Genomic DNA, 10,952 nt, shown 5'->3' with positions numbered 1-10,952 from the left:
GACCAGACGTTTGGAGGGCAGCCACTGGAGTAGAAAATGCGAGCCTGGCCAAGTACTTTCCTTCTTATTGGATTCCCGACTATTTCTGACTCTCATCAGCGAGCAAGTCATGACTGACAGCGCATGTGCACATCCCCGGGGGCTGACGCCGGGAGGAGATTCTCCAGGGGTCCCCGCTGCTTTCCTTATGAACAGGGCCAGGGGAGGAAACTTCTGCCCCAGAAGCTGCAGAGGACGGGATGGAGGCCTCCAGGCTGCAGACTGCTTCCACCTGGGCAGCCAAGGGCACAAGCAGGTTCCAGGTCGGGGTCATGAGACGAAAGTCGCCCCTGAACTGCGTGATACACTCGTGACCATGAGAGTGCCGTGGGAGACAGAGGACCAGGAGAGGCCCACAGCCCGGGCTGCAGTCCCAGCTCAGGCCCTTCCTAGCTGTCACACTGGGCAGGTCACCCGAAGCCTCCCAGCTCAGGTTTTCTTTTGGCAGTTGAAGGCCTGTGCTATAAATCTGTGTTGTGAGATTAGTGGACATTTCAAGGACAGCTGGATTTTTATGTGAAATCATCCCGTTTTAAATGCTCTATTTAATTTAATTTTTTAACTGTAAAGACTGAAGGGGTAAAAAAGGCGCTAGATGGGACTTGTCCTCTAGGACAGAACAAGCACCAGGCCGCCTCTCTTCTGCAGACTTTCTTGTTCAGCTTCTCAGCAACAGTCCCCTTTCAACCCCTCTTTTTCTTTGTTTTTCAGCCCTTACGCACCACACAGTCCAATTTGGGCTTCTGCTGCGTCCCCCGGTGAAGAGGATGTCCGTTAAACCCCTCGGGAAGCCATGTCACTAGACACAGTGGGTATTTTTCAGTCTGCATCTTCCTTGACCTCTGCGGAGTGCCAGCAAACCTCAGGCGGCCCTTCCTTCTTGAAACCCGCTTGCTTCCCTTGAGATCTCTGACCCAAAGTCTACCAACTTTCCTTTTAATTCTCAGCCCCTCTGTCTCCTTTAAGCTTTTTATGTGGAATTGCTGTTGATCCATTGTCAGCTGTCCTCTGGTCCTGCTTCTGTGCAGTCCTGGCCCCCGCCCCCTGCGTCTGGGGTTGGACCACTGCCCGTGGTGGCTGAGTGCACTTGGGGCTGGGCTGGTGCCCAGGGACAGATGGCTTCACCAGGATTCTGGGGCCTCCATATCTTTGCTGAGCTCTCTGAGCAGCGCCCTCCACATCTTTGAAACTGGTTATTTTATTTCTCTTCCCAGTCCCACTGGGCAGCTGTGAAGTCTGCAGCTCCTTGGGGTGCAAATCAGACAACAGCTTTCTGAATGTTTCCTTCATAACTGAGGGTCCAAGACTTTGCCCATTTGCTTACCCGTCCAAGCCCATGACACAGGGGAGCAGGGATCAGGGCACTGGCTGGGGAGGGGCCCCGTTTCTGGGTGCAGGGGTGGGAGTTCTGACAGTAGCATCCAAGGTCAGGCTTTGGTGAGAGGGTTTGGGTGCTTGTGGGCAAGTGTGTCCCGGTGGCAACAGGGGGTCCCCAGGGGAACTCTTCCTCCAGTGAATCTGGGACCTTTGAGCTTGTGCTTTGCTGGGAAGAGTCCAGGCCTTCCTGGAACAGCGATGAGCTAACGAACAGCTCTTAGTATTTAGATCCCTTTTCTGCTAAAAGAGCAAAAGTGGTTTTGCTCCAGGAAGCTGCCCTTCCTCTCGGGTCTGATGGGACTCTTCCTGCCTGGTTTGATGGACCTCGAATAACCCTGCCTAAAGCAGTAAACTCGAAGGGAAAGAAGATTCTCCCAGTGACACTGCATCCCTGAAACCATCCCAGCATCTTCAGATCTATGCCTGGAATCAGTGCCCCGGGGTTGGTATAGAAAGGAAAACATAGAGTGAAAAACTTGCACCTTAAGGGCCGTGCAGATTTGCTAATTTATACAGCAAGAGCCTAGACTGTGTGTGGGAGGAAGGTCTGTGGATATTAAGTCAAAAAGAGGGAAGCTTGTTCTTAAACTAGAGTGAATTCACTGATGTAGGCACACATGCTGGTAGCTGGGAGTGGCTCTAATCATTTGCATTGTCCATGCGTTGAAGTCCGGACTCGGCGACCAATGCCAAAATAATTTGAGGTGCCCCAAGTACCTGGCATAACCTAGACTAGAGGTCAGAAAATTATGGCCCTGAGAGCCAAACCTGGTCACTGCCTTGTTTTTGTGTTTTATTTATATTCTTTTTATAGCCTGTGAGCTAAGATTGGTTTGTCTGTTTTTAAATGATTTCACTGGAAATGGTTATATAAACAAATATCCACATTGTTCCTTGATTTTGCCTCTTAGTCTAAAACATCTACCATCTTGCCTTTTAAGGAGAAGTTTGCTGTTCCCTCATCCGGGCTCCAGAGGAAGGGTCCCAAGCTCGTGGAGATGGGCATGGTGGACCGGCTTTGTCCTGTGCCCCATAATTACTTCCTGCCACATTTGTCCCCGAGGGACTGACTTTCTTTCCCTGTGATTAGCGTGGCTACTGTCTGTGTAGTGGGGCAGAGAGGGCTGTGTCTAGAACACACGACAGCCCATAAGCCTATGTCCAATGGTAAAACAAATGAGTACAAATTTATAGCCTGAAGGTGGGACCTCTGCACTCATCTGGGTTATCACCCTAGGTCAAGAAGCCTGATCTATTGACACAACATTGTAAAATGATTATAAATCAATAAAAAATGTTAAAAAAAAAAGAAGCCGGATCTATTGAGAGCCAGCTGAAGGCAAAGACAACATGGTGTAGAAAAGGAAGGAGAAGTGATTAAAAGTCCAAAGGCAGCCTTGTGACCACTTGCAGTGTCTACGTATTTTCTTCTTTCATGTGTCATGTACACGCCTGAATGTTCTAATGTCTCCCCTCTGTTCTCTTTCTCTTTATTCTTTATATGCATAGGCATATATGGCAGGAAATGTTACATCCTGACCCATAGTTTACAGAATACATGGCAATAAGAGAGGCTCGTGATAGAATTGGAACAGAAATGGCATCCTTCAGAGATGCTGGACTTGGTTCTGTTTCCGAGTCCAAACTCGTTCTGCTCGCTTCACGACAGGCCAATAAATCAGGAGACGAGGTGTGGGGGCAAGGAATAGCGACCTTATTCGGAAAGCTGGCAGACCGAGAGGGTGGCAGACTGATGTCTAGGACAGCCATCCTCTCCAAGTCAAAATACAGGCTCATTTTATACAAAAAAAGGGGAGGGGCTGTGGTTGATTGTTGCAAATTTCTTGGTGTACGAGATCTTTGTTTTTGCAGCCATCTGCTTGGGCCAGCTCTTGGTGCTCCTGCAAATCCTCCAACAGTTCTACCTGCTGCACTGATGAGCTTTTTGTACTGACTCCCTTTGGGGAGTTTTCACTTCCAGAGTGATGGCTGAATTGTACTGGGAGGAGTGTATTTGTCCTGGTTGTTTGCATATTTCAGTAAGAAAGAAACTTGCATACAGGAAGGTGTAGACACTTGTGGGTGTAAGTTACTTTGGCACTTCTGAGCACTCTACGTTAGGATATTTCTTAATTTAGAAGCCTGTTCCTCCACAAAGTCAAAGCCACAGATTCACTCCCTCATGCTCCTGCTCCATCGCTGGAGGGTAGGTGTGCTTCCTGACTCTGTAAACCCACACGACCCACTGGAGACTTGACTTTGGAAGCTAGTTATGTGGATAAAGGGGTGATGTGGGCTATATCACAATGAGGTCTAGCAGTTATACCACAGCTCTGGAAGTTGCAGGTTTCCTAACCATAGCATCCTGCACTCAGTGTCCAAAGTGCGAGATGCAGTTTTGTGCTGCTGGTCCTGGTGGTGGGGGCAGAGGTGTACCCAGGAGAACATCTCCGCCTTCCTGAAGCATCTGTGAACTGTTTTTTAATTTTTTTAATAGCATCTTTTCTTGTTAAAGCAGTCAGAGTCAGGCATGCTTTTTTTTTTTTTGCATTAAAGAACGCTGACTCTTGCGTAATATTTTTTATAACATCTCAACCATCAGTTAGCTTTTGCAGAGTAACCAGCCAGTCCCCAAACCTGATGTCTTAAAAGAACAATAATTTTTTAACTCATTATTCTGTGAGTCTGAATTTTCCTCTAGTCTTAGCTCTGTGCCTGCCACCACCACCAGCTGGCCACTGACGCCCTCACTCACATGACCCATGCCTGGTGCTGGTTGTCACGGTGCTGGCTGTCAGCAGGTGGTGTGCTTGCCATGGGTCCTCTAAGGCTTCATCCCATGTGAAAGGTGCAAGCAGTTTTCAAGCTTCTGCTTGTGTTGCATTTGGTAATGTCCCATAGGGCAACGCAAATCACGTGACCAAACCCAGACTGAATGGGTAAAGAAGCAGAACCTGCCTCTCACTAAGTCACATTGCAAATGGTGCACAGATACAGACGGAAGAATTTGCAGCCTGTTTTGCAGTCTTGCTCACCAACATGAATTTTTTTTTTTTGGCATGTTTCATTTAACTCCCAGAATTTTGAGTGAACTCTCTCAGAACTGTCTACACCTCTGAGCATGCTGTTTCTTCTGCCAGATTGCAGTTTCTCCTTAGTCTTTCTGGAGAAATGCCAATGCAGCCTTGTTTCACAGTTTTAAGACTCCATTTCTTCATGAAAGAATGAATGAATGTTTTATTTTCAATCTCAATTTCCATTAAAAGTTGTGGATCTCTTTCTTACAGTTCGTATTCCATTGCACTCCATCATGAAAGGTCCATTTGACAACAGTCACCCGGAGGGTGAAGACTTCCTAGGGTCCAGCACAGCGGTTAGCAGATCTTTGCTACTCATTAGCTGAACTGCTTGCTAAGTGAGGCGAGTGCCCACGCGGTTGCATTCCTTTCCCGTGGAGCTGGCTGGCAGTGACCTGTGTCCTGGTGAGTCTGTTGGCAGAACTGAAGGGCCTGTAGGTTTCTGGGGAAATCCTTCCATGCTGAGGCCATTGTAGCCCCCAGATGCTTAGACCTTCACTGTGTTGCTCACAGTGTGACCAGTAACCAAATCGATGCGCTAGAGTTTTACTCTGGAACATTTCTAAAGTGTGTTCCAATCACCATAATAACCCCTGCCCCTCCTTCTTTCTCACACAGGAAAAGAGAATCTAAAAGTCTGTCCCGTTGGCACACCCCAGCCTGGAATATTGGGATAGTCACAGCTTAAATTGACACTGTCTTCTGCCCAGATGGATTTCAATGTTTCATAGTTTACCTCTTTTAGAGAAGAGAGAGACAGATCATCCATTTCATCCAATTAATTTCTTATGATAAGCGGGACAGCATGCTCCTAAGCTGTATAATTTACTCTTTATTCTTTCCCTGAACTTGTTGAAGTGGAAGAAACACCACCCTTTCCAAAGAATGAATAAAAGTAAGATTGCAGCACATAGCCTGGTGTCTCTCTTACCCCAAACAAAGGTGAGAAACCTTTCAGAGCCCAGAGGGCTGTTTAGGGACTTTCCCATTCACCTAGAGCAACTAAAATGTTTTGTTTTGTTTTCTTTTTCCCTTTTCCCTTCCCTACACTTTCTCCCAAATCCGAGCCAAAGCAGAGAGTCATGGACAGGGAAGAGCTAGCTAATTACCTGACCCTCCTGGTGGGGGAGGATGGAAACAGCTCAGCTTGGAGCCCCTGGCAGCTGCCGTGTTGGCAATGCTTGGGGAGATTTTGAATGAAACGTCTGGCTGCTGAAAGTTTTTGGATGTGGGGTTTGAAGTTATCAAAAAAATTTCATCTGGTCAGACGCAGGGACGTATTGTTTAATCTAGCAGGAATGCGAGCAGGTTGCCCCACACAGAGCCGTTCGGTGTGCTTGGTCTTTTTTTGTGGTCAAGTCTACAGTAGTTGCTCTGTGTAATTCGAGAAGGGTCTGTCTGGGGATGGAGTTCTCCACCACATTTCAGTGGAGTCTGTTTCAACCCTCAGGCAGAGTCTAAAGAGATTTCTCAAATGAATGAAACAGTGGTTAAGTTTTCTGGTTTCTTCTGCAAAGTCTGAATTGTTAACCCCTCTTAAACTAATCCTCCTTCCTCATAAGATTTCAGCTACTTAGTTCAGGAATTATTTTCACACACATCCCAAATGGTCTTAATACAGAGATTCATTTATTTTACTCAGGCAAAGTCCTTTCATTGGTTGCAAAAATACTATTTGCAATAATAAACTATTTTTAATCCAAATTGACCATTTTTTTTAATATCTGTTCTGCTATTTAACTGTATCACTTTAATTCTTGATAAAGATATATTATAGAACTCACCAACTTAATACATAATATCTTGAAATGTTTTAATATAAAGATTATAGTGATTTGGACAAACATCTCTTCTAAAACTCTGAAACTCATCTTAATTTTCGAGTCTTTAAATGAGAGAAACGTTACTAACTGTATTTAAACGGGAAATATCTTGCCAGGATGAGTATGTCTTCAGACGTCATGTGTGGTTGGTAGGAGCCAAGAGATGACAGATTATAGTGTGAAAAGTCTCTCTGAAAGGTGAATGTATTTATTCCTTGATCTTCTGAATACAGACTGCTTATCTGCCTCCTCTTTAACCAATTTTGTTTTTTGTACTGTTAAAGTCATATATCCCTGGGATATTTGGTCCTTTGCAGTTTCTATAAGCAAGCTATTTTGTTGGACAGCCTCAGTTTTCATGTGTGTAGGTATGGTGTCTTTTGTCAGGGCACAGACCACATGACATCTCTTAACTTGTGGGAAAGGATACATTTGGGAGTTTGAGATTTGCAATTGTTAACCACTATATATAAAAATAGATTAAAAAACAAAATTTCTTCTTTGTAGCCCAGGGAACTATCTTCAATATCTTGTGACAACTTTTAATGAAAAATAATATGAAGACGAATGTATGTATGTACGTGCATGACTGGGACGTTATGCTGTACATCAGAAATTGACACATTATAACTGACTATAATTTTAAAAAAACTTTTTAAGGCCATTTAAATATGGCTTAAGAATTTGAGTAACCATTTTAAAAAATCTGCAGGAAAATTTTTCCCACTTCTATTTGACTCTGTATCATTCTCTCTGATTATTTTTCTAATAATCTGGTATTTGATAGTTTTATTTGGTTTATGCGTTAAACAGCCTTAATCGGTCTGCCCTTTGTGTGACTGTCTGTTTTGGCTCGTATTGCTAAAGGAGATCAAGGGCATCTGACAACTTTTCTCACAGTCAGTAAGTTTCATATGGCCAGAGATGGTTTTAGATGCTTTACTGCTGCGTCTTCACTCCAACGGCCAGATAAGACATTATGAAGGACTGAGTTTCCATCTCAGCTGTGACTATCATTTCTGGTTCCTCTATAACCAAAGAGTTAGAGCACAGAAAGTTTAGACCAATATTAGCCTTTGTTCTCTCTCCCTCTGCTATAGTAATAGTGACAAGACTGAAAACAGAAGTGAATGGTTACTCAGGATATTGAGAAGTAGCAAATGTCTGGAGAGTGTCTAAGGAGCTGAACTTCTGATGTGTAGGGCTGAATCTTGGAAACGAGGAATGTGTGTAAGAATAACTAGGAAGACTTGGCTGAGGTGAATTGTGGAACTCATGTGACTCAGCGCGTCCACGTTTGAGTTTATCTTTATCCCATTTTAAAACAAACTTTTCATCCTAGTAAACTCCTCAGTGCTGTCTGTGGGCCACAGACTTCTCCAGCATAGGGCCTGAGATCTGACTTTGATTCTGTGACGTTCACTCATTGCATTCATTCTAACATCAATTCTTGTCAGTTCTCGTTTTGAAATATGTTTCAGGACCAACCCCCGCCCCCCGCCCCAGCTTCCTGTTGCCTGTTCAGAACTCTCAGCCCTGCGTTGGTCAGCATCCCCCCATGATAAATCTTGCTTCTTCACTGATCATTCTTCTGTGTGCACTGTTTCCCTGGCCTGGTCTTCCTAAAACCTTCCTCACTAGACCACGCCCCTGGAATGCTGGCGTGACTTGTAAGTGATTTCCCCTGTCCCTCGCCCGGCGGACTCAGTTCATCACAAGCTCCATCAAATTTACTTTTTTCATAAATAGCTTCTATTTCACAGCTCATGGTCTGTCAGATTAGTTCCTTCAACCCCAGTTATGTTAATGTGATTTCCCAGCTGACACACAGAGGGAGTCCCATGACCTGATGCAGGAAGGACGCAGGCAGAGGTGATGGGTCCCGGACTTACCTACCTCACACACCAAACCTCTGACGGCTACCCTTCCAGACTGAGCACCGCAGACAAGCTGCACTCTTAACTTTTACCCCCACTTTTCCACCTCAGCACTTTTGCTGGGCTGTTTCCTCCATCCCAAGTGAGCTTTCTTCCAGCCCCAGATTTTTTTTCTTTTTCTTTTGGTATCTATAAAATGTCACCCTTCATAAAGTACCCCCTTATCTTTAAAAGAAAAATCTCTACTTTTCCTGATGTCCCACAAAATTTATTTTTACAGGAATCATTTTCTATCTTCTCATTTGTAACTAAGGTCTACCTTCCCTGTAAGCTTCTAGTTCTTAAGGTTTGGGATATTTTAATCTGCTCTCTTTATAATTCTTATCCTAAAAACTTGACTCTTCTAAATAGGAAATATATTTCATTGCGTTTTTTTTTTTAATTCGTAGTTCACAGTGCCTCTCCACTGCCAAGAAAGTTTATTTCATTTTTTTAAGGCCATTTGGAATCCTGTCTCAAATCATGTCTTCAATTTTAATTTGTTTTCCTCTTCAGCGGAGATGAAGACATTGTGCTGTTCGTCAAGCCCCCTAGCCTGGCTGTGTTCTCCACTCTCCTGCTGGAAGCTTTGTGTATCATAGGCGTAAAGTGCTGAGAGCCTATTGTGTTCTCTTTGGCATTCTTCACTCAGCGGTGGTGAAGGTAACTGGCGGCAGGTACCTGGCTTCAATCCCAGCCCTGCTCTTGGGAGCCCATTTATAATCACACAACACCCCCAAAGTTCAGTGTTTCCTTTGGTAAAAGGACAAAGTGATAACATCCACATATTATAAAGGAAAACCATCTTGCACAGTGGTCGTCTTATGCTAATAGTAACTAAATGTTAATGTCTCTTCTCCTGGCTCTTTTCCTCCTCTTTATTTTTTCCCTCTATCTTAATGAGAAAGAAAAATGAAGAAATGTTTATCAATACTATGTTCCAAGCCTTTCTGTATCACCAGGTGTACAAATATGACAGTCATGGTCCCTGCCCTCTCTTCCATCCTCCATTTCTAAAGGGCTGACTTCCTCAAGAAAAGATGGACCACTAACCCGTTTGTAAATGTTGGGTTTAAAGGGAGACGTATTTACAGGTGTGGGGGCAGGGGGTGGAGTGCTTGAAATACAGGAAACTGAAGGAGTTACTATTTCCTTTGTGTTGTGGGAGACAAAACGTTCACATATGCACTGAAGGTAAGAGAGCCCAGTTTGGACTGAAGCACAGAAGAAAGTCAAAGTGAGCTGAAATAGCCTGTTGCAAAGAGGACATGATATGATTAATAAGTAGGGCAGATCACAGGCCAGCAAGGAGACTGAGCGGTATTGGAGCATCACTGAAGGAGCAGAGAGAGTGTGGGTGTCAAGCCTTAAAACACCAGAGGGAAGTAAGGAAACACAAATCAAAACTCTCATAAGTGTCATCTCACACCAGTCAGAATGGTTTGTATCAAAAACTCTACAAATGATAAATGCTGGAGGGGATGTGGAGAAAAGGGAACCCTCCCACACTGTGGGTGGGAGTGCAGACTGGTGCAGCCACTATGGAGGACAGTGTGGAGGTTCCTTCAAAAACTGAAAATAGACCTACCATGTGATCCAGCAATCCCACTCCTGGGCATATATCTGTAGGGAACTCTAATGGGAAAAGATATGCACCACAATGTTCATAGCAGCACTATTTATGATAGCCAAGACATGGAAACAACCCAAATGTCCATGAACAGATGTCTAGATAAAGAAGCTGTGGTGTATTTATACAATGGAATACTACTCAGCCATAAAAAATAAAATAATGCCATTTGCAGCAACATGAATGGATCTGGAGAATGTCATTCTAAGTGAAGTAAGTCAGACAGAGAAAGAAAAATATCATATGATATTACTTACATGTGGAATCTAAAAAAATGACACAAATGAACTTATTTATAAAACAGAAAAAGATTCACAGACATAGACAACAAATATGGTTACTGGTGAGGGAAAGAGTAGGGAGAGAGAAATTAGTAGTTTGGGTTTAACAGATACAAACATATCTATTTCATATATTGTAATTAGTATTTGCAAATCTTGACCTCCCAATTTATCCTTTCGCACTCTTCTTCCCCCCGGTAACCATAAGTTTATTTTTAATGTCTGTGAGCCTGTTTCTGTTTTGTAATTGGAAGCAACCTTAATGTCCATTGACAGATGGCTGTGGTATATTTACACAATGGAATACTATTCAGTTACAGAAAAGAATGAAATAATGCCATTTTCAGCAACATGAATGAACCGAGAGATCATCATTCTAAGAGAAGTAACCCAGAAAAAGAAAGAAAAACACCACATGATATCATTCATATTTGGAATATTAAAAAAAAAGACACAAGTGATTCTATTGAATTTTGGATCATTCTTGTAAGTCTTATAGTTCACCTCCATACATCTGAGCAGTTAAAAGAGTGCTTGCCACCAGGCGAGCCTTCGGTCAGCAGTGAATGGAGAAATCAAGGCAACTGAGAAGCAGAAGCATGGATTTGACTAGGAATCAGGTAGAATCAGGGTTAGAAGGAAAGGGAGTATGCACATTCTGGGAGAGATTTACAGAACGACTCTATTGGAAAGAGGCCCAGACAGGTTCTTCTGGCAAAGGGAAGCATTCCAGGATGGATTTTGGGTCCTGTGTGAAAAGGTAGCCCATTACTGAGCTGAAATATAGTGTGGGAATGTTTGAGAATTTG

Source organism: Vicugna pacos, unplaced genomic scaffold (assembly GCF_048564905.1).
Source record: "Vicugna pacos unplaced genomic scaffold, VicPac4 scaffold_20, whole genome shotgun sequence".
In the NCBI taxonomy this organism is placed as follows: Eukaryota; Metazoa; Chordata; class Mammalia; order Artiodactyla; family Camelidae; genus Vicugna; species Vicugna pacos.
Note: the sequence above shows the minus strand (reverse complement) of the source record.